At 40.8% G+C, this 27,562-nt stretch overlaps 1 protein-coding gene across 2 annotated transcripts in view; it reads right to left on the bottom strand.

The window, feature by feature from the left end:
* NHSL1 (NHS like 1) overlaps positions 1–27,562 on the bottom strand; it is a 185,491-nt gene that overhangs the window by 156,059 nt on the left and 1,870 nt on the right. The gene's annotated exons all lie outside the window — the stretch shown is intronic.

Below are 27,562 nucleotides of genomic sequence, written 5' to 3'. Positions count from 1 at the left end.
AATTAAAGCTTCAATTGAACTTGAAAAAAACCCCAAGTACTTCACATGCCATGCCCATGCTTCTTACCACCACAATTCTAAACTCAAGATTATTTTGCTGATGCTTTGTCTCATACATGTTTGATTTGTTCTGGGGTTCTCTCAACACTACTCTTGCACTGTTTTCCCACCAAGCATGGAAAATGTCAGTTGTTAGCTGATTTGCAGGTAGGAACATGAACTCTGCTCATTTTTAATCTCCTGTTTTAACTCCATCCTCACACTGAGCAGCAATTTAAGAAAGGCTGAGGTCATTCCAGTTTGCAAAAAATACTAGCTCATCTCAAGAAGGCTTTTTGAATCTAAAGTTATCCTGTGATTTTTCAATTTACTAAGATTCAAGAATCTAATCTGTTTCTAATGTGCATTTGTTTCCCTTGCTTTTGTAGCTCTTCCCCCAGAAATCTCCTTCTGGCTCTCATGAATACTTCTTGACCAGCAGTTGATTGCTCCCACTGGTAAAGCTGAATCCAAGAGTGCTGCAGGTACAAAAGTTCACAGCAGAAAACTGCCTCTACATTCAGGCAAAAACTTACCATTTACTGGACTTCTGCCTCTCCCTCCTTCTCTCCCCTGGCAGAGCTGCAAGTGCATTTTCTGCTCCCAACAGAACAAGCACACAAGCATGTTTGCAACAAGCAAACTTCTTAAACACAATGTCATACACAGGGTTCAAATCCTATCATGCACAAAACCCAATTCTTCTGGCAGTCAAATTTCCCCCCTGTGAATTACCAAAATTCATGACTGTCAGGCTGCGAGCAAAAAGGTAAGTAAATACAGACAATTTGACAGTAAGGAGGGAAGCCCTCACTGTCACACTGCAGCTTCTCAGCTTTCAACCTGCCTCACTGCTGTAGACACAACAGATCCCCTCACCATTCTCTCTGCTTACACAGTTAGGATACAGAAACATTATTTTCAGTATAGGAGGAGACTCTGAAATCAGATACTCTGCAGCACTTCAACCCATGCTTGTAATTCTTTACAAGTCCATCCCCCAAGACAGAGCACAGCACCCTTAAGAAGTATTTAAAGTCCATTTTGAAAGGAATCATATATTATGCAAAGCTCCTTTTCACAACAGACACCAAGACTAGAAATCCATGGTAGAAAGTCAGTAGACCTTCAAATAAGATAGAAAAACAGGACTTATGGCACTGAATTCTGTGTTTTCCTCAGCCATTCACTTTCTAGTTATCCAAACCTGAATCTCCTGTCCTTAATAACACCGTGGTCAGACATGCTCATCCATACCATACAAACATTGTTCACATGATCACATATTTGAGATACCTGAAGACATTATGACAGTACCCAATTTTACTTGTTAGATCTTTATCCATGAGTTTACCTTATGTTTTTAATACATCTGATACTAGTCCAATGATTGCAAAAATATCCAATAACTAGCTTCCTTTTTATCGGAAAAGTTTCCATCAATTGTAGTTAATGAAATTGAATTCTAGAAATTAAACCTGACTCTTTTTGGATTTCCTTGATGAGAACTGATCTCAAATCAGTTTAGCCCAACCAGAGCTTTTGAACCTGAGAGAAGAGGAAATGTTCTTTTAAGCATGTTCCATCAAAATCTTGTGGTAGAAACCACTGTTCTCCCTCCAAACATGCTTTATCTGGAGCTATACAGGGTTGATGCCCAAAACCAAACTACCAAGGACTGTACACAGGGAAGAACATAAAAGAAAAAACCCCAGAATATAGTATATTATTACTCCTGCAGCATTATATTATTTGTGGCTGAGTTCTATTTCTGTTAGCTTTTAAGTGGACTCATGTTATACAGTTAAGTATAATTTCTATATTTGATCTCCCCTGAGATCGCCTATTATGATTTTATGGAGTTAGTGCATTTCATATAGCAGTTGAAAGTGGAGAAGACACTCTCAAGCAAAGACAAGATGGACGATACTTCCACAGACACTGTACTGGAGAGGGAAGGGATTGTCCTTTTTTTTTTTTTTTCCTTTTCTTTTTTTCTCCCCTAAGCACATCCATTATTTTGTGGAAGAGAACAACGGTATGAATATGCAAATCTTGAAAAAAACGCATGGCGATTCCTCTCAAAACATACGAGCAACTATTACTGAGAAAGGGCAGTGAGCAACGTTGGGTATGCTAAAATAATCATAATTATATTTCAAACTTTGGAAGTTGAAACAGTCCTTCAGAAGGGTCAGGAAGCAAACATTTCATCATGAACAGATTATACTTTCGTTTTACTGCCATCTGCAAGAACTTAACCAACCTCAGGCACGACAAGGAACTACGAGGGAAGCCAGAGAAACCCTCTGGTTGCAGGAGAGACATACTCACATACAGCAGAACATTTGCTTTTTCTGAAATGCCACATTCCAAGTCTAAACCAGAAATCTCCGCAGTATTCTCTGTAAGTATCAGGTTTTGTACAAAGGAACGCAGGCAGTAGTTCCCAAGCTTACAAGCACAGTAGCTGATGCACCCACCCAGTCTTAACCAGGCTCCAAGTTTTGGTTTGTCTCTCTCCACAAAGGCCATCTCATGACAGGTTTTCCACTTGTTTGTTTAAAAACAAACAAACAAGCAAACAAGAATACTCTCCTCTTCCTTCTCTCACTCTTGCTACTTAAATCTGATCCCTTCTATCATCTCCCCTCCAGCAACCTTCCACCACTCCCACACACCCCAGTGCTGGCCTGGCCTCTCCTTCATTGACCGTTATCTCCTCTTGGCACTCAACACCTCTTTCCCTTCAGACTTCCCGCTGCTCAGTCAGACCCTCTGCCCACACCTCTCCCCACAGCCCTGCCAAGACTCCCTGCCTGCACAGTTTAAGGTCACAGGGGAGTGCTGCCTGCATGTGCTTAAGACATGGGGCTTCTGCTTGACTATTTCTTCTGCAGTACCATACTTAAAACTCTGATTTGGGGTATGATGAGGTACATAGCAGCAAGAAAAGCAGCTGAAGCCTGAAGTTCAGCTGAATTCAGCACTCCTGATTAAAAGGGTGGCCCTCATCCTGCCCCACTACCCAGCTTGCCATGATTTAACTCTTGCTCTCAGGCAGGCAAAGGGAAGTCCAGGGCAGGAAACCGCCCCAGTGGAGGATGCACCAACCTCCTCCTCCCAGCTTCATCTTCAGCCAGAGCAGAGAAATGTGAGTCACAGCACTGGTTTAGGAGGGATTATTAATGGTAACAAGACTAAAACAGGAACTGGAGAGACACCACAATTTCAACAGGAAGAACTGAAGAAATACGCTCTTCACTGGATTGTTCAATGCTTCCTATTAGCTCACTTGAATTAGACCTCCTACTAAACGTAGAATTATGGGAATAGTTTATCCCTGGTTTTGTGGGGGATTAATGGTAGAGCTGGAATTAGGAGTCCAAGCCTTGCGAGTCTACTCTAGTGCCCAATCAATTGCACAACACTGTATACACAAGCTTAAAATGGCTTTCGATGGCATGCTTCTCTGCTGCTTACAAAATGCTCATCATTTTTACTTCTGTTGTATTCAGAAAAAGCTAGAGGGTTAAAAGTACAATGACAGAAGGCAAGTTTAAAAGAAAAGCCTGAGTCCCAAAACCAGAGCTCTTTGCATTTTTCGTTGTGCACTTGCATACATAAGACTCTACTTACACATTAAAAGACAAACTATTACTATCACTGTGAAACCTCTAACAGCCTTCTTCCTAGGGTAGCACTCACAGGCAACCAACAAATCCATTTCACAAAAGCCGAGAAGCACAAGCAATCTTACCAACATGTAAATATTAGAGCACTGGTTCACATCCAATACAGATCACCAACAGTCAAAACCACTATAATGCTAGCTAGCCAGCCACCTCAACTTTTGCGGAGGCAATATTTGATCAGTTCACTCACTGGTATTGTGACTGTGTGATTACAGACTGGATAGGTATAGTAAATTCATACTTGCTCAATAGATGCAAAAAGATATACTGTCCTTTGATGAAGTTGGTGCCAAAAAAGAAGTCCGTGCCATGCTAAAATCCAAGAAATCCTGACTCAAACTACATTACTGAGAAACTACAATCTGGGCAAGCAGGATGAATGTTAGGAATGACCAAGCATTAGGGACAAGGAAAAGAACCACCATTAATGTTAAACATTTCCTTTGAATAAACAGTTTTTATTAGTGACACTGAAAACAAAGTAAAAACTTCATACAGCGTTTGGATTGTGGTTTAGAGCTGATTTTGAGAAAGGTCGTCTTCTTGTGGGGAGACTAAGTTCCGAAAAGTGACCATAACCCAAAATATTCCAGATACACAGCCTGTGGAGTGGCACCAGCTTCACAATCTTAAGACAGTTTCCCAAGCTGTTTAAGGCTAGCCTGAGAAATGAACACGTGTATAGAGGTGGAACCAGTTTAAAAGAACAACTCTAATGAAAAGCAATTAAGCAGTAATTGTACACTGGGCAGTAAATAGCTACCCACCAATATGCCTACTCCTACCAGCATGTCTACTAGTTATCATACACAGTGTTCTGAGCTAAACTGTATATACACCCATGCTTACAAACACAGTAAAGGGAAAGTGTGCTGAGCAATAACAATGTCCCCACCCCAAGGGGAATTTCAAAATCAGGCCCCATGTGCACATTACACAAAGGAAAGCTAATATTAGCATACTTGATATAACCCTACTGTGTCCCGAACAGGAGAGCTTTTGGGGAAACATCAATACTAAAGGCAAATGTACAGAACAAATAAAAACGGTAGAGACGTACCAGGGGGGTGAGAAATCAAGCAGAAAAAGGAAACTTGATCTTAATGCAAAAGGAGATGAAACACCAATGAATGTCGAAGAGCCAGGCAGGGCTGAACACAGGGGAGCAGCAGTCCTCCCACCCTGGCTCCCAGGGAAGCGGGATTACAGGGCAGCCTAAAAACCCTGAGTTTCCAGCAAAACAGAACAGATCCAAAAAATGACAAGCGCAGACCTGCCTGTTTGGACATTAGCACTAGTTCCTGGTTGAATTAAACCCATCATCTGTGAATAACCGTCTAAAAAAACTTTTTCAATTCCAGCTGCAAACAGGAAGGGGTAATATCCTGTCTTCTACTTATTTAGTATCTGAGAGGCATCTGCTGTGCTCTGAACTCCAAACCAGCTGCTTTCTGCCACTGCAACCTAAGTCACAGACTGTTGTACCAGGCTAAGTTCAGTGACTCAGGTTTTTCAAGACATTAGGCATTTTTAATTAGTAAGTTCTAATGCAGACTAATGTTGAGCAAAACTGGTTTAATTTGCATTTAATTACAGCAGTAGATCAAGCCACACAGGTCTGGCATCAATTTCAATAGGGGAAACTAATGAATACTCAAGGTGTGTGAGAGAAACAGGAATTTCAGCTAAGTGAGAATTCCAGTCCCTACAGACAAAGAAAAGAGATGGCAGAAAGCGGGGAGGTATACTCTAGAGAAATACAGGAAGCAAAGTTTTCCATTTTGACATGCCAAAAATACTTGGCGATCTAGGTAAAGGAATTCAATCTATAAATGATGTGGAATTGAGAACCCAGAATTGGATACACAGAACTTTATTAATAATAATACAACTATTATTAATAAAGACATGGAAAAAAATCACTGGACTAGAGCATAAAAAAAATCCCAAAGTGCAGACCAAACCCCTCATTAATCCAAACCAGTCAAGTGCCCTAACTCCCAGGCCACAGAGCCTAGGAAGCTTTTTTCCTAATTTCTTCCTTTCTGGTCCCATGACCTTCACTTCAGCAGGAGGGATAGAAAGTTCTGCTATTTCACAACAGCCCAGTGACTTGAGCTCATGCACTCTGACTGCCTGCAGTCTGAAGAGACCACTTAATAAAGAGTACCAATTGTTGTCCTTAAAGAATTAAAAAAACACAAACCAACAACAAAAACAAGGAGGGAGGTATCAACTGAGTTTAGGCATTCAGGGTTAGCTTGCAAGGTAAATTATTGGACAGCAGGTCCAGATTCCTGGGCCCATCAACCTCCCAAGGACATGGTTACTTATGTATGGTTTTATAGTAAGCAAATGCCAGATAAAGAGCTCCTACCAGGTTCTTTTACTTCTTCATAGTTACCTCAACTTGGGTTATTTCTGTGATCACTTTGGTGCTGAGCTAGCACACTGGAGAGAGGGCAGAAGCTGTTAAGGTGGGCACTGCCAAAGCGAATGCACCATCATACTGCCAGCATGGACATTACTCCTAATCTAGTAAAACTCTGTGTTGTCCCTTGTGCCAGAAAGTTTTCCCTTGGATCAATAGGCTGAACTAGCACTGCACCTTCACTGGATCTGTCCCAAGAAGCCTGCAGCAATAGCAGGAGAGGACAATGGGTGGCAGCAACCTGCAGTTACGCAGATCAGGTGTCACCCAGTGTGGTGGACCGAGCCCATCCCAGCTTGCTGCCACCATCAAAGGGGGATTCATGTTCTTCTACCTTTTCTTGGGGTCAAAATGCATCTGGAAGAAGTCTGGAACATTGCAGTGGTGCTTTATTCCTGCTGCTTCACACACACACACACACCCCACACCAAGCTCTTCTGGTGAATTAGGTATGGCTGGACAGGTTATGCTAGGGCATAGCATAGATGCTCCAACAGATAAAACTTATGGAAAAGACACAGAAGCCTGTCTGAAGCAAAAATCAGCACAGACTGAAGTGTACTGTAGTTTTAGGCAGAGCACCATCCCAACAGCTATGCACACACACTGTAAGTGACTCTGTCACATCGTATCAGACAGGGAAGACATGTTCATAAATTAGAATGTGAAATTAGTCTTCTGTTTGGGAACAATCAGCAACGATACCCCTTATATTTTAGGCTGAACCAGTAAGAGGTAAAATATAAATCCCTCTCACAATCACTGCACAAATTCTCTTTGTTACTGTTCTAAAAATCTCAACTCAATCTTAAAAATTTGTTAGATCCTTGCAGGCAGCTCAAGAGACACAGCTGACACCAGTGTAGTGACAACTCTCAAGCTTGTGTCCGAGAGCAGCTGGTGCTACCTCCCGCAGCCTTGTAATGCAGGCCCCAGCTTCTGCATCGCTGGAGCCTCTCCGGGCTCCCTGTGCCACTGCGCTTTAGAAAGTAAAGTGAAAAGACATCCAGAGAAAAGCTTGACAACAACCACGGCTGGAAAAAAAACAACGAAGAAATACAACATCACAGGCAAAGGAATGAAAAAGCCAAGAATTTTCAAAGCTTTCTACAGATACATGCATAAACTAAAAATAATCAAAGCACCTGCAAGCAGCAGGCACAGACTTCATTTAACAGGTGATGAAAGACACTTATAATATTTGTATGAAGGTACAAGGCTTCCATGGCAGCAAAGAAACCAGAAATAGAACATTTGTTATCAATTCTGTGCTCTAAACTGATACCTCACTGTTTTCCTCCCTCCTATATTTTTCCTACTGGCTTCTTTTTAAACAAGATATAATGACTAACAGATGCTACTGCAGTGCAGTCTTCAATGAAGGGGTAATTAACAGATGAAAGTTCAGCAGTTGTTTCTAGTTACAGTCAGATGAGCTGTACACTCCTCATCCCGTAAGTGAGGGAAGGGGATGAGCAAGCCAACCTCCGCCCCTGTTCCCCACTGTAAAACGCTACAAAGTAGTACATATCGAGGGGGACTGGGAGGTGTTGAGATAAAACAAATCCGGACCACTCAGGGTTTTTAGGTGTTGTCTCCAGGATTTAAGAATTGCAAATACTTACAATACTAACTTTGCCAAAAGCTTAAGAATATTCACTATATTTAGTAAAGCTGATGACAAAAATCAGTACTAGACATCTGATACTGACCAGTGAGAGATTATATATCATATAGACTCATTACAGTTCATTCATTAAAACTTGTACTTTTTCTATTGTAAATAAAGCTTGTGAGTAAATAACTTCTGAAGCTCTGCTGATCTTCAAAATGTAATTTACTTCCTACAGCATAAACAAATGAACAGAACTACATGCAGAATATGAAGGAACTGCCACGTATGAATGGACACAATATACGGCTTCAAATAACTCCAACCCAGTTTAGTTGCTACTTCCACTACTCAATAGCTGTCACAGTTTTCATTGCTGCTTAGCTAACCTTAGAAATATGGCAATTGGGGCTTGTTTGCCATTTCTGTGTCAGGGTTTGGTTGTCAAAAACATAAGCTGCAACCAGAAAAACAAGCAAACAATACATAAAGAAAGGACAAGATCAGCTAGTCTTCATAATTTTTCAGCGGAACCTTAATTATTGCAAGAATAAGACTGAGTGCCTCAAAAGATTACAAATGAAGAGTGTCATTCCATTCCTGTAAATTAGAGTAACACTGTTATGGTTGAAAATATCACTATCGTCATAAACACACGGTGCCGAGACATTCACTGTTTCAGAAATAAAAAAGCGTTACTTTGGGGAATTATATTACCCAGAACAGATTTCAGCTGGCAATAACATGAATGACTGCATACAGGAGATCAGGCCACACATGCTTATAGGTAGCAGCAGTCTGGGAAGGAGGTTAATAAAACTCAACCTGTAATTTCTGAATTACTTCTGAGCTAAAAATAATGTTTTACAATATTTTCTTTTGTGGGAGACGGGGGTTGAGAGAAAGTACAGCATGCTTTATTTTAAGGACTGTGAGGAGAGCTTTTAAAAAAAAAACCTAAAAATATCACCACTATAAATCTGAATTTAGGACAATAAATTACTATCTGATGGTATTTAATTAAAAATATATATACATTTTAGATTAATGCATTTATAAACAGACTGAGATTTTTTTTTTCCTCCAAACAGTGGCCTATCAATCCATAAACTGAACAAAAATCCTGAAAACATACACCATTAACTGCTTTACAGAGTTAACATTAGTTCAGGACACTTTTAACTCAAAAACATTTATTAAAGACAATATGAAGCCTTATATTTAAACACTTCAGTCACTTCAGTATTTATTATATCCTTTGGGAGTGGTTACAGAGAGTGGAACTACATGTCAACTTACACCGAAACTAAATCTATTTTCATTTCACACTTTGTGTTAATTCTCAGCAAACCTGCATGTGCACATTTATTTTGGAATAGGAGACTTTTTCAAAATGTGGCCACTGGCATTGAAGAGGTGGAAAGAGGTACTGCCAACACCGAGTGGTCATAAAACAATGGAGGGCTGGTCAGCAAAGTCCCAGAGCTGGCTCCCGTTTGATGTTTTTTATCTCAAGTGCCACCAAAACCAGAGGCTGTTCTAACTCCTGGTAACTGGCAGCATTTGGCCATGCTTGCTCAAATCATTCCCCCCACATGCTCATCAGGAGCTGCAAGATGGCCCAATGTGTGTCCTGGGCCACCTCTGTGACAGCCAGTGATTTTGCCTGGCCACCTGTGGAGTCACAGGAGCACTTCCTTTGGGTCATTGCTGCTGCTTTTGGGTTTTTTTGGTATATGCACACAAAGACAGAAGAGTGTAAAGTCAATGACTTTTTTTAATGAATGCAAGTGTGGACTAATGTCGCTCTCCACAGCATAAGAAAACCCACATGTGATTTTCAGAGCTTTATAAACTCCAGTTCTGTATAACATTTGCTTCCCCAAAATCCAAACCTGTTTTAACATCCTCACTTAAAGCTCAAGGGTGGTGGAACCACTACTACTTCATCACTTCAGCAATGGTACATTTTCCTCCTCGCTTCTCGGTACTCTCCTTCATATCTAATCATCAGGTTCAGATATGGACCAAGTAAAACACTACAGCAAGAAGCTACTGGTCACCAGCTGAAACATTTCAAAAGATCCATCTTCCCCTACAATAGCAAAGGCAGCACTGCCTTGCATGATGGACTGCAGATGTGGGCATCCCTAAAAAAACAACACAGAACACACAAAAATGCTGCACTACATTCTTACATTAGCAAAAATTATCTTCTTTGTATCTTTAATAATTATTCAAGCCCTATTACTACAGCACCCCAGTATCTCAAGGTCTAGTGCTATGGCCCTCTAGGGAAAACAGACGACCAGCAAATCCATCAGCTGCACATAATACCAGTCACATTAGTCAGCTGAGCACAAGCAGATTTGGTCTGATTTTATTTTTATTTGCACCAACACCAAGATCTTCGCAGCACCCAAGAAGAAACCAGTCTGTAACTGAAGCGGGAGTGGTCCTACTAGTAGCCCATGGGACAAGTCTGTCTGGACTGCCACTTCTTTGGGAGAGAGCAAGCGGGGCTGATGTGTGCTAGCACAGAGCTGCCACCAACACAGCGTGGACGGGCCACACTTCTCCTGCCACAGCTAAGAGCAGGCAATTAAGACCTGAAAGCCACCAATGCCATGTAAACAGAGCCAAAAACATGTTTGGCATGATACCACTCAAGAAGTTGACCAATGAGGGACAGACAAACAAGGCCCAACACAAGGGAACATGATCGCAGTAGTGCACATCATATGGAGAAGTCTGAGTGTGTCAGCAGCCTCGTCATTAAAAGCTGTTTTACAGGGAGTAGTGAGTGCGAGCAACACAGGCAAGATAAGCACAGGCTGTGTGCCTATCTGGATTGGAGATCTCACACTTTCATGTGTTCAGGTATGCTTTCCTTTACCGCAACAGATGTTCTACTATATTTCCTTTACATCTAAGTAGAGAAACTGTTCATTTTACCCATCCCCTGCATGCAGCAGGCACAGGGCTCTCCAGTCAATGCTGACCTCAGCACTCCAGCACAAGAGGTAACCTCCTCCTACTTTCAACTGCCTCAGAAAGGCTACACTCTTGCAAACTCCATTTTCAACCAAACCCAAAGAAAACATCTAACTTTTTCTTTGATCTTCAAGTATTAGTACAGGTATCGTGAACCTTGAAATTTAATTTTCTATACATACTGAAAACTTCTACATGTTCAGCTTGGTGTTTGTCCATTTCCAATTTCTGGGTTGCCAGCAAAAGCTCTCTGAAAAATTTAGGACTCCACGTAACCAAGAAAAATTGCTAAACATCCTGCTGCCAAAAAAAATATCCTTACTGAGGTACTCAGAAATAGCACTCCATCATACAATCTGAAGGGTATTATAGCAGATTTTCACATGCAGCAGTTGGAATTAGGTACACACCTTTCCGTTCAGTATTTTTCCCTTCCAGCCTTAGACTAATTTCTTTGAATACACTCAACTTTTGTTCTGCCAGAAGCATAAGGAACAATTTATAGCAACGCCTCAAATTTTTATATCAGTGGGAGTTAAACACAAGGGCCTTAAAAAATTCTAGACCCTATCTTTATCTTAGGAGCTATGTAAAATATTTTTCCCATTAGCACTTTTCACATCTAAAATTTCAAAAGCCACTGCAGACATGTACATCTACCATTCACAAACTTTTTATTGGGAATCCTTCAGAGATTCATATTACATAACTCAGCTGGGGTAAGTATTTGAGAGCAATTAATCACTGGGAATATCACATACACATCTTTTGTGAAATTTACTTAACCAAAGCCAAAAAGCATTTGACCCTTTCCACAGAAATCCTCAGACATACCTCATGAGGTAATTTCAGTATGCACATGTACATTATAATCCATTACCAATCTATGTAGTAAGACCATTCTTTGATTTGTTTGCAAGGGTTTGTTAGAATTAATCAAAGCGGGGATTTTTGAGGAAGGCATTTCAGAACTATTGAAGCAGAAGGAAAGATTTCAGCCCAGGCATTAACCACCAGACCAGCGAGAAGGCTGCCAGCGCAAGCCAGATTTGAAGTGGCAAGCGTGAACCATGGTGTTGCAGACAGCGACTCTGGGCATGCACAGAGCCAAGCAGGTGAAGAGGAAATCCAAGACACTTTTGGACCATTGCAATATCAATTATTAGAGAAGGTACTTTTGTGGTGAATTTCCTAGTGCACCGAAATGAAATGTTATAGTAACAATAAAAATAGTAATTTCATACAATGCTGGAATGAAAAGCAATGCCTTCTATTTAAATGTCTATGGAATGTTACAGGGAATACTGTAATTATTTTCCTTTATCATTAAAGTCATCTTTATCATCACAATCAGCCCAAGTCTGCAAAACACCAGGCCCTCCTACTCCCTTCCTCCTCAGATCGGATGGATAGGTTTGGCCACTGATGCCCTATTCAAATGCAAACTCATCAAAGTTAAGTTCAACAGAAGGCAAACCAATTGCAGCCAGATCAAGCCTGTGCAGCCTACGAATTGGAGAGCAGCTTGAGATATCCGATTTCACTGGGATTGAGATGCAGGCTCTGATACTAGCTTACGTGGACATGCCACTTGACCCTTCTCAATTTTCTTTGTCTTCACTGTAAAACAGGAGTTCTGACATCCTCAAAGCCCTTTTGACATCTGTGAGTGAGAATGTCTTTTAGCTATAGCGATGGCCACATCTACACTGTGGCTCACTTTGAAACATCAGCCTTTAAAGAAGGGATGTTGCTCTTCCATTTAAGGATTTTTTTTTTTTTTATGGTAGTGGTGGTGGTATTTTCATACAGGGGTTTCCCAGCTCCTTGTGCATCAGTCCATTCTTCTGCATCCACAAATTCAGTAAGAGTATTTCCAGGTTCCAAAAATCAAGATCTGTCTCTTCAAGACTTGCAGAGGAAGATCTCTAACCTTCAGGCAAACCTTAAATCATATTAGAGGAGATCTTGCAAGCTTACAGTACAAGAGTGATGGTCATTATTAGAGGTGTCATAGGGATGCTGGCAACTGTGAGCACTCTAAGCACTCACAGGATTTTATCCACAGCATTTTAACTTGTGTTGATTTTTCACATTCGTTTTTTTTCCTAAAATTCCCTCCAGCAAAGCAAGTGACACTTTTACCCCTCCCCTTCATCTGTTTATTTTTGTTTCCCATGCAGACAAAACCCCCACTGGCAACAGTAAGACAACACACATGAGCATCTAACTTGACTCCAAAATGGCTGTGGAGGACAGAACTTCATTAGTTCAGTGGGACCAAATTGCCTCATGCCAATTTTGTTTCTCTTCAATCCATCCCTTACTATTTGTGCCATCTGTTCTTGTAACCACTTTACTTTTTCCATCCAGGGCAAAAGAGATTAATTAATTAAAGGCAAGGAGACTTCAGCTGGGTATGACTGCACAGGTAACCACGTTCCCCCACTTGCTGATCTCAGGACACCCCAGACCGCTGGCAGAAGCCCAGCTGGGAGCCACAGTGCCAGCCCAACACAGCAACACTCGTCCTACTACCGCTCTACAGCGGTCCTGCTCTTACATCATATTCATTACTGAATACTAATAAAGCTTGATTAAAAACTCAAGGGCAATCCTTAGTTAGGAAGAACTCAATTTTCAAATTTCAATATTGCAAAATCCAGCTTCCAGAGCATTCCTGGACATACCGCTGTTCAGGCTGCTACTTCTACTGCTGGTAGTTTCTTCTCCTCCCAAAACAACCCTCTGTTTTTATAGCATTTCACTGAAGAACGAGGGGTAATCTCAGCAATTTTGCCAAAAACACAAACCTGCGATAGCTAGAGCTACTGAAATAAATGAGGGAAAAGCTGGAGGGGGATACGGTTCAAAAAGATATTTTTATTAAAAAGTCATTTTAAAAAATGTACCACAATCCAAACACAAAGCAAGTTTTTTGCAAAGAGAAGAGAAAAGGAATATAATGGCATTTCTTATGCAATAGATAGGCAAAATGTTGATCTATTACAACTACCTAATTAGGAAACATGGGGAATATCCTCCCCCCCAAAAGAAAAAAAAACAAAAACTTACCTACACACTTTTCACTTTTTCCCTCTTTTTTACATCTTCACTATTTTAAACACACTCTCAAAGTGCCAGCCTCAGCATTTTTAACTCCTGAAGCAACTGAGCTCTTCCCTATAAAGACAGAGCTTCAGTCTGACGATGAACCGAGCTCTGAGGATGTGAGCGTGGGGGAGGGAAACCTCAATATTACAACCCATCCATCAACCACTTCTATAAAGCTCTTTTGTTCCAAGTTCATACTTAGCAACTCAAGGTCAAAACTGATGTTGGAAAATGCAAATCGTAAGTCAACCCAGACTTTCACCCCTCCGTGTCTTCTTGACCTTAAATGCAAACAAGAAACAGGCAAAAAGAAATTTTATCTACATGATCTACTTGTATAAAAATGTGTATCAGCAAACTTAAAAATGACTGTGGGTTAGGTTCTTAATCTACACTATTAATGATACAGATTAGAAGAACAAAATCAAAATATATGCATTTAGGATACAATGCCTTTATTCCTTTGGTTTTCTTACAGTTTGGACAAAGTCAATCAGTTGTTTGCACCAGGTGGGGGCTTTTTTGTTCAGGTTTTGTGGGCTTTTTTTGTTGGTGGTTTTGGGCCTTGGTTTTTGGTTGGGTTTTTTTGGTTGGGTTGGTTTGTTGGGTTTTTTCTGAGAGAGACACACAAACACACAAGGTTTGATTGAAAACACCACAGGGAAAACTGACTGGTTTAAAAAAAACCCAACCTTTTCCTCCCTGGTAAAAAACAAAGGAACACATCCCTATTAGCCTCTGGCTTTAAGAAGTCCTGGGTCAGATGTGGGCAGCCTTAACAAAGAAGAAAAATAGTAGGTATTACAAATAAAAAGCAAGGGTTTCATTGCAGCAGAGAAAACAGGATGTATTCCACAGACTGTAACTATTCTCCTTAGAAACACAATAGGGGGGTGAAAAAAAAAAAAGTCATTCATTATGCTCAAATACCTAAGGCCGGACTTTTCAGTGAACCCCATTTTTGCAAGGTTCCACAGCAGAAAGCAACAGAGGTGCCAAATACCTGAGATTACAAGTTTATCCAGTGGATATTTCCCAGAGGTGCTGTAACAAAGATCAATTTAGATGTACAATACAAAGACAGTGTAAGACAAGAGAACTCTGACACAAACCTGTGATCTAGTATTTAAATCTCTTAATTTTAGGATGATCTGGTAGTCTTTAGAACTGTCATCTCAAAACTTTTTAAAGTTTTATTTCAAGAGCTTACGTACAACGTCTTTCATATGGGAAAAGTCCTGCCAAGAGCTTTAAATATAGCTTTATCAAATGCCAGTTTGGCTTCCTCCATGTGAATTTGGACACTTTAACAAGAGTTTATGAACTTTCATTGGAAAAAAAATGAATGTATAATAATAGTTTGCGATCCGTGTGTGTAAGTAAAATACCAGATAATCCTGCAGCCTAACAAAAACATTTTAAAATAAGTTATTTCTCTCCAATAGCTTTTATTTAGCCCTTAAATCACAAGTTTCATTTAAAGCACCATCACACATACAAAGTCCTGGCAATTAACTCGGCCTAAAGGGGTGCTTACTTAGGGGAAGTGTAGAAAAATTTGTTTATTTAGCAGCAACTCAGGATACCAAGGGACTACTTTATTTGATCAGCTGCTGCTGTGGATGATGAAAAAGCTGTTTCCTGTAACTCTCGTTGGAGTTCCCTTGCTTACCCTAAGCAAGATGAAGGACAGAACTATATGGTATCTATTCTAACCTGCTTAATAAAGCTCCCATCGACAAGCAAGAAAAAGGGTACTGTATTAACATAACCTAGATCCTAGGCGGTTTCCAAAAACCTAGCCAAGAATCTTCATCAGAATTTCAAAAAGAAGCCGCTGCTGAAATTCTTAGGCATGCAGAAGGGTTGTTCAGGACTCCTCTTGGAAACACTGAATGTTTTTCACTCTCTAAGAGACATTGTCGACAGCATCTGTAAGGTGAGACACTGGAAACAGTTTCTACTATCTCCACTGGAGATGGTTTCCATCTTTCTGAAATCAAGTTTATTACCTTGCCTTTCAACAGAAGCATTATGTATTTTATTGAGAGTATTAAAGCTCTTCCAAAGAAGCACTGCAAGGTCAGAAGTCCTCACATAAATAATTATAAATAAAAATAAATATTTAAAAAAATAATTTTAAAATGTTATTTTTGGCTGCCATCTTTGTTACTTGATGAACTAAGACCTTCACTTACCCATCCTTTTTCAGATAAATGTGCCAAGACATTTACCTAAGGCCACAGAGTACTCCAGCTCTCTTGATCAGGCTGTCCATCTTGGGTGCAAGTTAGGACCCTTCTTGGGACAACCTTCCAGTAAGAAGATTATATTAGTGTTCCTGCAGATAATGCTTTGACAAGCGGCAGTGAACACAAACTGAAATACAGGAAACTCCATTTAAACATAAGGAAAAACTTTTTTTACTATGAGGGTAATCAAACACTGGCACAGGTTGCCCAGGCAGGTTGTGGACACTCCTTCCTTAGAGATACTCAAAACTCAACTGGACACAGCCCTTGGCACCCTGCTCAAGCTGAGCCTACTCTCGGTAGGGGGTTGGATACAGTAGGTGGCTGCATCCAGAGGTTAGTGGTCAACAGCTCAATGTCCAGATGGAGATTGGTGACAAGTGGTGTCCCTCAGGGGTCTGTATTGGGACCAGCACTGTTTATTATCTTCATCAATGACATAGACAGTGGTATCAAGTGCACCCTGAACAAATCCGCAGATGACACCAAGCTCAACGGTGCAGCTGACATGTCTGAGGGACAGGGTGCCAGACAGAGGAACCTGGACAAGCTCAAGAACTGGGCTCATGCAAACCTCATGAACTTCAACAAGGCAAAGTGGAAGGTCCTGCACATGGGTCAGGGCAACCCCCGGTATCACTACAGACTGGGGAATGAAGGGATTGAGAGCAGCCCTAAGGAGAAGAACTCAGGGGCACTGATGGATGAAAAGCTGGACATGACTCAGCAATGTGCGCTCACAGCCCAGAAAGCCTACTCTATCCTGGGCTGCATCAAAAGAAGCCTGACTATCAGGTCAAGGGAGGTGATTCTCTCCCTCTATGCTGCTCTCATGGGACCCCCACCTAGAGTACTACTTCCAGGAGTACTGGAGTCCTCAGCACAGGAAAGGCATGGACTTGTTACAGCTGGTCCAGAGGAGGGCCACAAAAAATGATCAGAGGGATGGACCACCTCTTCTACAGAGTTGGGATTGTTCAGCCTGGAGAAAAGAAGGCTTTGAGGAGACCTTATAGCCACATTTCAACACTTAAAGGGGGCTTATAAGAAAGATGGGGACAAACTTTGTAGCAGGGCCTGTTGCAATAGGATAAGGGGTAGTTTAAAAGAGGGTAGATTTAGACTAGATATAAGGAAGAAACATTTTACAATTGTGGTGGTGAGGCACTGAAACAGGTTGCCCAGAGAGGTGGTAGATGCCTCAGCCCTGGAAACATAAGATCAGGCTGGACAGGACTCCGAGCAACCTGATCTAGTTGAAGATGTCTCTGCTCATTGCATTGGACTAGATGACCTTGAAAGGTCTCTTCCAACCCAGATGATTCTATGATCTCCAGAGGTGCTGTCCCACATCTGGTATTCTGTGATTTCAGTGACCATGAAAATAGCATTTACCCTTTCAGTTGCAAAGCTGTCAATACATGATCTTTGGTGACTGCTCAAGCAGCCTCAAGAACTTTTCCTTGAAAAATTTCATTCCAACTCACACAGTCACAGCTTCAACAATAGCCACTGAGGCGGGAGGAGAAATCAAAAAAAGTACTGCAGCAAATGGCACACAGTTCAAGTATCGTTTATAACGCCTTGTAAGCGGAGACTGTGCTCTAGTGTTAACTGAGATCATGTAGGACTTCCAGGCTGAGCAATGAGAGTCACTTCAGCATTTACCTACAGAGTTCATACCAAAGCCTGCTATTTGGTGGTATCTGTCTTTTCTCAGTCATTTTTCCAATCTGCTATTTCTGCTAAATGCTGAGATATTCTAGGGTTCTCCCTGGTAAGTTCAAACTTCTAGAAACATACTCATGCTTTCATTTGTCTTCAGGATGAAGTTTATTCATATTTTATTTTTATAAGCCACTAACAATAATCTAAATGTGCATAGACGTAAACAGTGATAAGACCAATGGAGCACAAACATGCCCAGCTAACAGGAGCTTAAATGAAGACAAGCTTTTGTCTATCGTGACCTAATTCATTTTTCTACCAGTTGCACTACAAAATGCATTTAAATCATTTAAATATTTGATGTGTTAACCTGCAGCACATCATCACTATGTACAATGCTAAATTACCTACTCTTCATCCTCTTCATTTACAAGCTGTAGCTGTTTCCAGACTGCAGCAAGTTTCACAATTTGTCAGCAAGGTTACTAACAGTAACAAAATGGTTCGTAAGGAAAAAACTACTGTATTTTGTGTGCTGGGAAAAGGGGTGGGAGAGGAAAACGTGCTCCGTTAGAGCAACAGGGTCAAAACAACACGCCTCGAAGAGCACTCCCTCCCATGTTACATACCACGCTCTTCAGAGGGACATCACAAATTAGAGAATTCAAGCCAAACTCGGCAATGAGTGGGAGCAGGCAAGATAATAAGTACTGCAGATGGTTTTGGTCTTCGCTACCATCAAGTAGACACAATGTCTCTGTAACAGATACCAAACAAACAGAGGCTTTTGTAACACGACAAACGAAAAAACACCAAGAGCTCTATGTTTTTGTGGTATTCTTCGCCTCAAGCAAACACTCCGTGGATTTCTAATTACCTGCTCTTCCACTAGACCTCAAGAAGGCCCATAACTATTGTGAAACTTTGGGTTCTTCAACACAGTCCTTTTTAAACCACACTTAACTAAATTACCATCTTCTAGCTTGACTTTTATGTGTTAAGACTAGACTCTCTCAGGGCAAAGAGCCTTATGCTCACAGTTAAATCTGTATTGTGGCTGTGCTAAATAAGTGCTTGCTAATGTTTTAAGGAAATTTGTGATCACAAGTAGGCCAAACACTGCAGTTTCACCTTCCTTCAGGATGAGCAAACCTCATTCCTCCCAGTGCAGGGGACTTCTTGCTGAAGGACAGCCCTGTCCTGCTACCGACCACCGAGACAAGGCAGGGCAAGAGAACTGGCTCACACTCACCTCCTTTTTCTCCAGCTTTCTTATCCTTCCTGAAGATAAATATCATTATTATAGATTACAATTCCGTATATTTTATAATTATTATATAATTATAACTGTGACTATAATTTAAAATCAACTGTAGTAATCTACTTACATTTAAACCACTCTCGCTAAGATCATGCTTGCCTCCCCAGGATGAGGCAAACCCTACACGATGCTACCCGGGATTTCACCAAGCGCAGAGGCAGAGCCACTTGGGCACATGTTGCACAACACGGACCGAGCCCAGCTGCAGCCCAACAGGGTCAGGGCCCCCCTTTTTGGCGGGACTATTGCCCACAGGGCTCGGGCTGTCCCAGCCTGCCCAACAGGACTGCACACGCTCCCCACTGGGAGGGTAGAAGCCAGAGATATGGGGAAGGGTGTTGGCCCAGTTGAGATCAGTTGCTATACCAGTTTCCTGTATCTTGGCTTCCATCAAGCTCCTGAACACAACTGATACAAAACCTTTCTATTCCCCCACTATCACCCTTGTATTTCCTACCCTACCCGTTCCCTATGGCATGGATTCAGCCGTGCAAACTGACTTTTTGTGATAAATATGCTTATAATGCTCTTGATCTTCTATCACATACACGTGCTATTAAAAAAAAGCTTGCAGGAGCAACCACACAATAACTACCTACCTTTATTTTAACATAGCAAGGAAATAGTTTAATGAACAAGGTTTAGAAAACTGCATCTAAACTAACACACCAATGCATATTATGAACATTACAGTATTCTCACTCTCTTTCTCCCTCATAACACATGCAGAACAAAGTTCTTTCTCATATTTAAAACGTTAAAGTTCACAAAATAGGGCTTCCAACTTTCCAATGCTACAAATCAAAATAGCATACAGGAGACTATAACCATATACTTCATTGCATTATTGTTTGTATACAAATTAACATATATCCCAATCTTACGGAGTGATTATTTCCAGAAATTCTTGGATTCCTGGACTTCTGCAAAGAAACATTTTCAGTGTCCAGTACTTGGGGGGGGGGGGGGGGGGTGTCATTCAAAATTTGAGGAAAAAAACTATTTCATTTACATCATGTCAAGTGGGGTGGAAGGGTGGATCTTGTCATGTAATCAATCAAGCTTTGCTTGTGCTATCTTTCTTCTAAATTGAAAATCCAGTACCACAGCTAACAAAAAAGGGAATGGTCTAGATAAGTTTTTTAAGAGCTTGTTCTCATTTCCTGGTAGTTGGCTTCTTTTTTTCTAGTTCAAAATGTTTTAAGTGCCTCTAAGGGCAATGTGGCTAACAGCATTTTGAGGTTTTCTTCTTAGCATTTAAATATACTGCATTAGCCAAATACTGCTTGTTTCTTCAAGGCTCTCAAGCAGATTCAGTCACTCAGCATCAACTAGATATTGAAGAGGAAAGGAAAGCCAACACACTCACTTGGGAGCTCTTTCCTCCCATACCACAGGAACAAAAGGTGCCACTAGAGATAACCCACAGAGCACTCCTCTCGGGTCCTGCTGAGCTTCCCATAAGCAAACTCCATCTGTTGCCAAAAGCCAAAACTCGCCAAAGTAGAAAACAGAAGACAGATGTCTGTTTGCCAGGAGAAAGACTAAGCTAGTTTTCTTACTCAAACCCAAGCTGTTGAGAAAGCTTACCAATGTAACAACCAGACACAGAAGAATATATGTAAGCCAGTGAGAGGCAATATTTATGCCACCACTTAAAAAGCTGATGAGAGCTCTTCTGAAGCCAGCATTTGGATACTGAAAAGGAAGAAAATTAGGAGGAGCAAGGAGAAAGAAGAGCATTCAAGTACAATATGTTACCATTTAGAACTTTCTGGAGAAGTCTCTTGTTTTCATTTTCCACTTAGCCATTCAATCAGAAAAAAATAAAATAAAAAATAAAAACCGACCACTATTACTGAATATGCTTGAAATCTCTACTTTATTTTTTTCCATGACGATTTACATTAGTATTTATTGCTAGTAGAAAAATTAAGTGGCTCAACTCTTCAGATGGCATCCATAGTTCCAATTTACTTCAGGAGGCATCTGTTACAGTCCTAATCTCTGAAAAGTAGGAGCTAAGTTAATTTAAAAATTACAATCTTAATCAAAACTTGTTTAGGCTACAGCCTGATTACAGTAAAAGGACTATCCAGCCAATTAACAGATCTACTGGTTGTCAAGATGTTAAATTTCAGATTAAAACAGAGCTGCTGCTCACATGTAGATGAGGGAAATTAAACCTACCAAAACATTAAAATGTCCTTTATGTTCAAAAGTTATAAGAACTCAGCCACAGATATATATTAAAGTGAATTCCTTTGGGGTTTTTTAATTCCAAGTAATACCTGGATACTCTCACTTCCACCACTGTAATGGTATAAATGGTTTTGCTCTTGATTTATATTCCTGCACCAGAGAAATAGAAATCTCTGTGTTTGGAAGGGAAGCGTTAAAAAATAAAATTAACAAAGGGACATACTCGAACAAGATTAAGACCACTACTACGGTGCTATCCAATGTGCCACAATCCCAGCCAGGAAGGCCTTACATTGGGGCTAACGCTGAGCAGTATGAAATGGAGGGGTGAGAAGGGGTTGTCATGAGAAAGCCAGAAGCTCCATCGAATTTCACCCTTTCCTGTCTCTGCCTCCCATCCCCTGACCTTCTTCCTCCCAAATCCTACCAACTATCAGGCATGCAAAGAGTATTGTATCTGAGGAAGAGGAGATGCCCAAGACCAGTTTTATCAGGCACAACACAGGTGGCGAGGTGCAGAGCAGACATTGAAACTGTCACATCTCAGAGCAGGCAGGATTGGAGATGGAGAGTCAGCTCAGAGCACACCCAGGGAGTCTAAACTACTAAAGAAAAGGAGAAAGAGAAGAGAAGAGGAAGGCAAAAAAAAAAATAATCAGGCCTTAACCTGAAAAGTGTGTAGACCAGTGGCTCCAACAGGGAAATTACAAAGAGGAGTTACGGCAAAGCAATTACTCAGTACTGCCTCTCTCTGCAGACATAGCTACCCTGCCTCCAGATTGCTGCGACAAACTCAACCACATTCAGTAGGACCTTAAACATTCATATTCTAACTACTCATAATTCTCAAAGGGCAACAAAATTTCATATGCACAATGATGATTAAAGGACAAGAGGCCAATAAATACATAAATAAAAACAACCTAAAACACCATCATTCACAGATGACAAAGAAAAAAAACACGACAGCCCGAAGCCAGAAGACCTGCCCAACTAAAACACGGTACAACATAAATAAAACAACTTGCAAAGTCCACCCACATTAATCTGTGCTTAACCCACAGGCAGAAAGATATTTTTTCTAGTCTCTTAAGTGGCATGTCATCCAGGCTCTCTGGAGACTGCCATCCAACCAGCAGGTTTCCTATCCAACCTACAGCCGAGAACAACATTTAATTACCATGTTTAATTGATCTTGTTAACTGTTAGGGTGGACAGCTTTGATCTCGCCTGCTGATACCTAGTTTATGACTACAAAAGAAACTGGGACTTTGCATAATTGCCAAGGCTTCAATGTGCATTTTTTAAGTCCTTCTATTTCTCAATCTCCCTTTCTGTTTGTGCTGCACTAACACTCCTGATAACATGAACCAAAGCACATGCCCTCATTTATCCTATCATTTATTTGAACATGCAGGGGAAAAAAAGAAAGATGGTGAAAAGGAAATTGCTCCTCCTTCACCCAGAAATAGAGAAAAAGGCCAAATTACCATAGTGAATCTGACTTTGGCAACGTTAAGCACAGTGTCCTGTGGCTGATGGCAGCCAGCACCAAACACTTTGGAGGAAGGTGCAGGAATCACTAAGCACATGTGGGATAATCCTCTCCCCATGCCCCTTGAAAGCCTCATCTGACTCTCCACTGATTAGAGGCTGGTTTAAATTCCAGGACAGAGGTTTTGAGAAATTTCAGTGGCTTTCCACTGTGTTGTTTTATGTTTGTTAATAGGTTCACCCAAAAAATGCCTCTTCTGCAGGAACTCCATATTAGCAGCTTAGGAGAGAAGCCCACAAGACCAAGATTACTAGCTCACACTCAACCAAGCTGAGACTGTGCCAATACTAATAGGAAGAGAAACTTCTGAAGACATTTTATTGTATCCTAAAATATCTAGGAACCTTCAAAATAGATCCTAATTAAAACAATGAATTAAACATACTTGTATTTAGTTAACTCCCTCTCCTAAACACCATTTTCCTGAATGATCAAGCCAACCATAAGATCTACGGAAATAAATGTTCATAGGTGGTGTATAATAGGTTCTGAGCAGTGTACAAAGCAGCTCTACATTTCAGCCAAAAAGTGTCAACTGTTTTCAAAACAGCAAGCCAAACCCTCATCAAACTGAATTCAGCTGGAGCTTTGCCACTCAGCAGGACAGCAACTTGGCCCACCGTCCCCATGGGAAATCTTTTTCTAACTCAGACTTTCTTCCTGCTTATTTCAAATGAAATCTCCTTTGGATCAGGTTGAATTTCCACAGATAATTAGTCTTGCACTAGCTAAATAAAACAAGAGTTATATTGCTTCTGAGCAGCAATCTGAATAATTACAACAGGGTAAAAGAGAAAATTTCTTTTCTTCTTTTTTTTTCCCCCTCAAGGGGAACTTCGCAATTAACTGTTTAACATGGTTTGAACTTTGCTGCTGAATCTTCATATTACACAGCAACAGAGAGAAGGAAAGTACCATAGCGCTCAGTCACCTCAAGCATCTACAGAGTATCAAAGCCAAACTGAGGCTCCCAAACAGTGTTAGACAGAATTTTTCACCTGAAAGTCAATCCTTTCTCACCAAAGCTTCCTCAACAGCACACCATGGTTTTGGTGGTTGGTTTGGGGTTTTCGGTTGTGGTGTGGTTGTTTTTTCCTTCTTTTGGTGGGGGTGTGTGTGTTTTGTTTGGTTTTGGGGGTTTTTTTCTAAACCTTTTTCTAAAGAAAGTTTCTTCTTGTTATTACAAGATGACGAATATCTTGTACAGTCTATCCTTACACCAGAAGCTATAGAAAGCCCAGAAAGGCAGCCAGCCCGTTCATCTCCTGCCTACTGCTGATACTGTCTCAAATAATGCTCACTTTTGGAGGCTAGGGATGGAGGAGGGGTTTCCCGAGGAATAAGCTGAATAAAGCTTCCTGTTCAGCTAAAGCAGGAAATGTGCTCCAGTACTGCCTTGCACACAAAGAGTGGAAAACACTTACTAAACAAAATAGCAGGAGATGAAGTGTAAACTGGATTGTCCTTCCATCATGCAGACAAATAGAAAGACTCCCCAACCCCCCACCTCTCTAAGATTAATGTGCTTAAACTTGAAAAAAAATACATACATATGTATACACGCTCTGCATGAACATCAAATGATTATGGTGTGCCTTTAAAACCAAACACTGAAGGATTTTAAACAACAGCAACAACGCTAATTAAGAGGTAGCATTTCCTCCCTCCCACAGGATCAGTTTCTTCTTGTTGGAATAGGAGGTACAACTGGCCAAACTCCATCCTACTACTGAAGAAACTGAACCAGAAGTTGTCATTAGCTTAACCTCCCAGCATTTCTCTCAAAACATCTCTTCAGAAAGACTAAAAATAAATAGCATAGAAGATGGAAGGGACAGCCTTCCAGTCTGTTGAACCATTAGGATTCACAGAAAAGAACAGCAATATTAGTTTTTTCATAAGTATCTGCAGATGGTAGAAGACAAATATTCATGGAAAAAATGTCCTTCTTCATGCCCTATAAAAACAATGACTGTTTAAGGCCTCACAGCATTTCCCAAGAACCAGCCTTGTAATTCTCTGTTGCCATCATGTGCCTTTTTATGAGCTCTGGTCACTTCAAAGAGGCACTTGTCCTCACCCACCCTGACGTTTAAGAACTGAAAGTGATGAAAACTACATCACCTAATGCTAGGTCACAGCTACAGATGCACACTGCTAGAAGATGAAAAGCTGTTAGGCAAGTTCCAAGGTGTAAAACATTGCAGCAGCTGGATGCTGGAAACATACAACAAAACACCACGCAAAACAGCAACGCACATAAGCATAATGAAAACCTGATGAAACACTGTTAAAAAAAGTACTGAATCCAATTAATTCTCTAGACGTAGCTAGTGCACTTTAAACTAAGGTCACAAGTACTGCATACTACACTTGAATTTTATAAACCACCTTGGGCCATTAGTGCCTCCCACCACCATGAGTTATAAACCAGTCATTGGGCCCACAGGGACATGTCTCATCCTATTCTGATGTCCCTTCTTATGGCACAACATCCTGCTCATCATGCAAAGCTCAAATACATGTCAGGAAACCATTTTACTAAACGGCCTTAAAAATATCCTTGTATTGAAATAGTGTCAGGCACAAGTTTCTCAGTTGGGAGACATAAAGGTTCTCTACCATCCTAAATGCAAAGTTTAAGACAGCCAAACCAGAGAGAGCTGAACCATTCCAGCGAACCCCAACGTCAGTGGAGAACCTTTGAAAAACCAGCCATCACTGAGATCACGTACAACTGAAAGCTACCTTCAATATCCTGAAGTGGACATGAAATTAAACTCTCTGAGCATGTGTGGCACACCAATACAAAACCCTTGGAAAGCCAGCCTCCAAGTTGAAGGGCATGGCAGAAGTCCAGCCACTCTTGATAGGTGAGGAAGTTTCCCCCTAGTAAGGGTTGCAAAGATGCAGCACCTACTGCAAAAAACTACTGCGCATCACTGACCAGTTTGCCACATCAGAAAGTTCTTTCACATGTGGTGCAATGAATGGGTGTACTTGAACTAATGCATTCACTACAGGATACCGAAGAGTATAAAATAGAAGAGAAACAGCAGAGATCATTCAAGACATACTTACCTATTAATACTCCAATATGTGTATCTAGGAGCATACAGATTCTACACACACAAGGACGCACCACACAGCCAGACAAGCAAGCACAGTCCACGACTGTAAAGAATGACTAGCTGAAGACAGAGCTTTGTTCTGCCTGCTCTCCCTCCCTCACACCCCACCCGTGCTCAGCAAGGAACAAACACTAATGGGCCCCTGTTATCTGAAGGATACTACATGGAAACTTTACTTTGAAACAAAATGATGACAGTACACAAATAAAAACCGCCTCACAATTTCGATGTACTTTCCCAAGCATCAGGGACAGACGTAGTGTATCTTATACCAGCTGCCAGTCTGCAGTTACTTCTCAAGAAGTGGCTGTGACCCAGATTTGGAAGTTTGCTAGTCCTCTTCTGGTCCTTCCCATATAAGATCATGCTGGGATCACAAAAGTCACCCTGGGACCTTCAGTTCCAAGAGGAAATTATTGTCTGGGCCTCACAAAGAGAACAAAAGCCATTTATTCGAGTAGAAATTACCCGTGATTTGAAAAGCAGGTGTACAATGTCCTATCCCCTCGTCCTGAAAGCCAGAGCAAAATACTTAAGTCATCTGATACAACGTCATGCTGCATCTGCCTGTGCAACACAAGAGATACAGTAGTTTACAATATTTTCCCCACAAGAAAAGGTTTATGAGCAATAAGAATCTAGCAAATGTGAAAGCAATTACATTTGTTTACAATCCTTGTTGTTCTTACAGTCCCACACCAGCAAACAGCTTTCTCCATGAAGCTTCTATATCTTCAAAAATGGGAAGGAAAAATCACCTTTGTCAGTGTTTTCCAAAAAAGCCAGCATTTTTAAACCATCCTCTTTGTTTTGCAGATATTTCCCTTTAATGCCAGGAACAGGGTTAAACTTGCAGACAGGCCTTCACAGCTTGCATTACAGAGAAGTTCATGCTGCTAACTACAACTGATCATCCCACCCGATGTCCTTGGCCAGACTACAATGTGTAGAAAGCATGTAAGAAGAGAATTGACATGTCTTTATGTACAACTTGATGTCAGTATGCTTAGCCTACACATCAATTCCTTGCAACCGAGAGGCAAATAAAATAATCTTCCTTTACAAAAACACTGTATTACATACCATTAAAAAAAATTAAAAAGAAATCATCAATAATTCTTGTTGACTTTAACAAATGAGATCTTTGAAAAGTAAGTAGTAACAGCAGCAATGCAGCTCTTAAGTAGCAAAATTAAATTTGACAGCATAGATGCTGCTTACCAAAGAATTTAAAACCAAATGGAGAAAGACAAACAAAAGAACCATGTCAGGTTTAGGGAACTGCAATGACAAGAGCAAAGATCATCAAATTGAAAGCAGTTAACAGGCTTAGCTCAAAGAACTGAGTTGTAATTTAAAAAAAAAAATAAAGTAGTAAATATATAACTCGTGCAAAACAATGACCAAGAGAGAATACCATAACTAAATGTCTGACACATGTAAAATTTCAGGGTTTGCACAGTGCAGCACTTGCCTTATTTCACCCTTCACTTTAGATGCATTGCATCAGTGCATGGTAATAATCACTCCCTATATCAGGGCATCAGT

Source organism: Strix aluco, chromosome 3 (genome assembly GCF_031877795.1).
Source record: "Strix aluco isolate bStrAlu1 chromosome 3, bStrAlu1.hap1, whole genome shotgun sequence".
NCBI classification, from domain to species: domain Eukaryota; kingdom Metazoa; phylum Chordata; class Aves; order Strigiformes; family Strigidae; genus Strix; species Strix aluco.
This window is presented reverse-complemented; position numbering and strand designations above follow the sequence as displayed.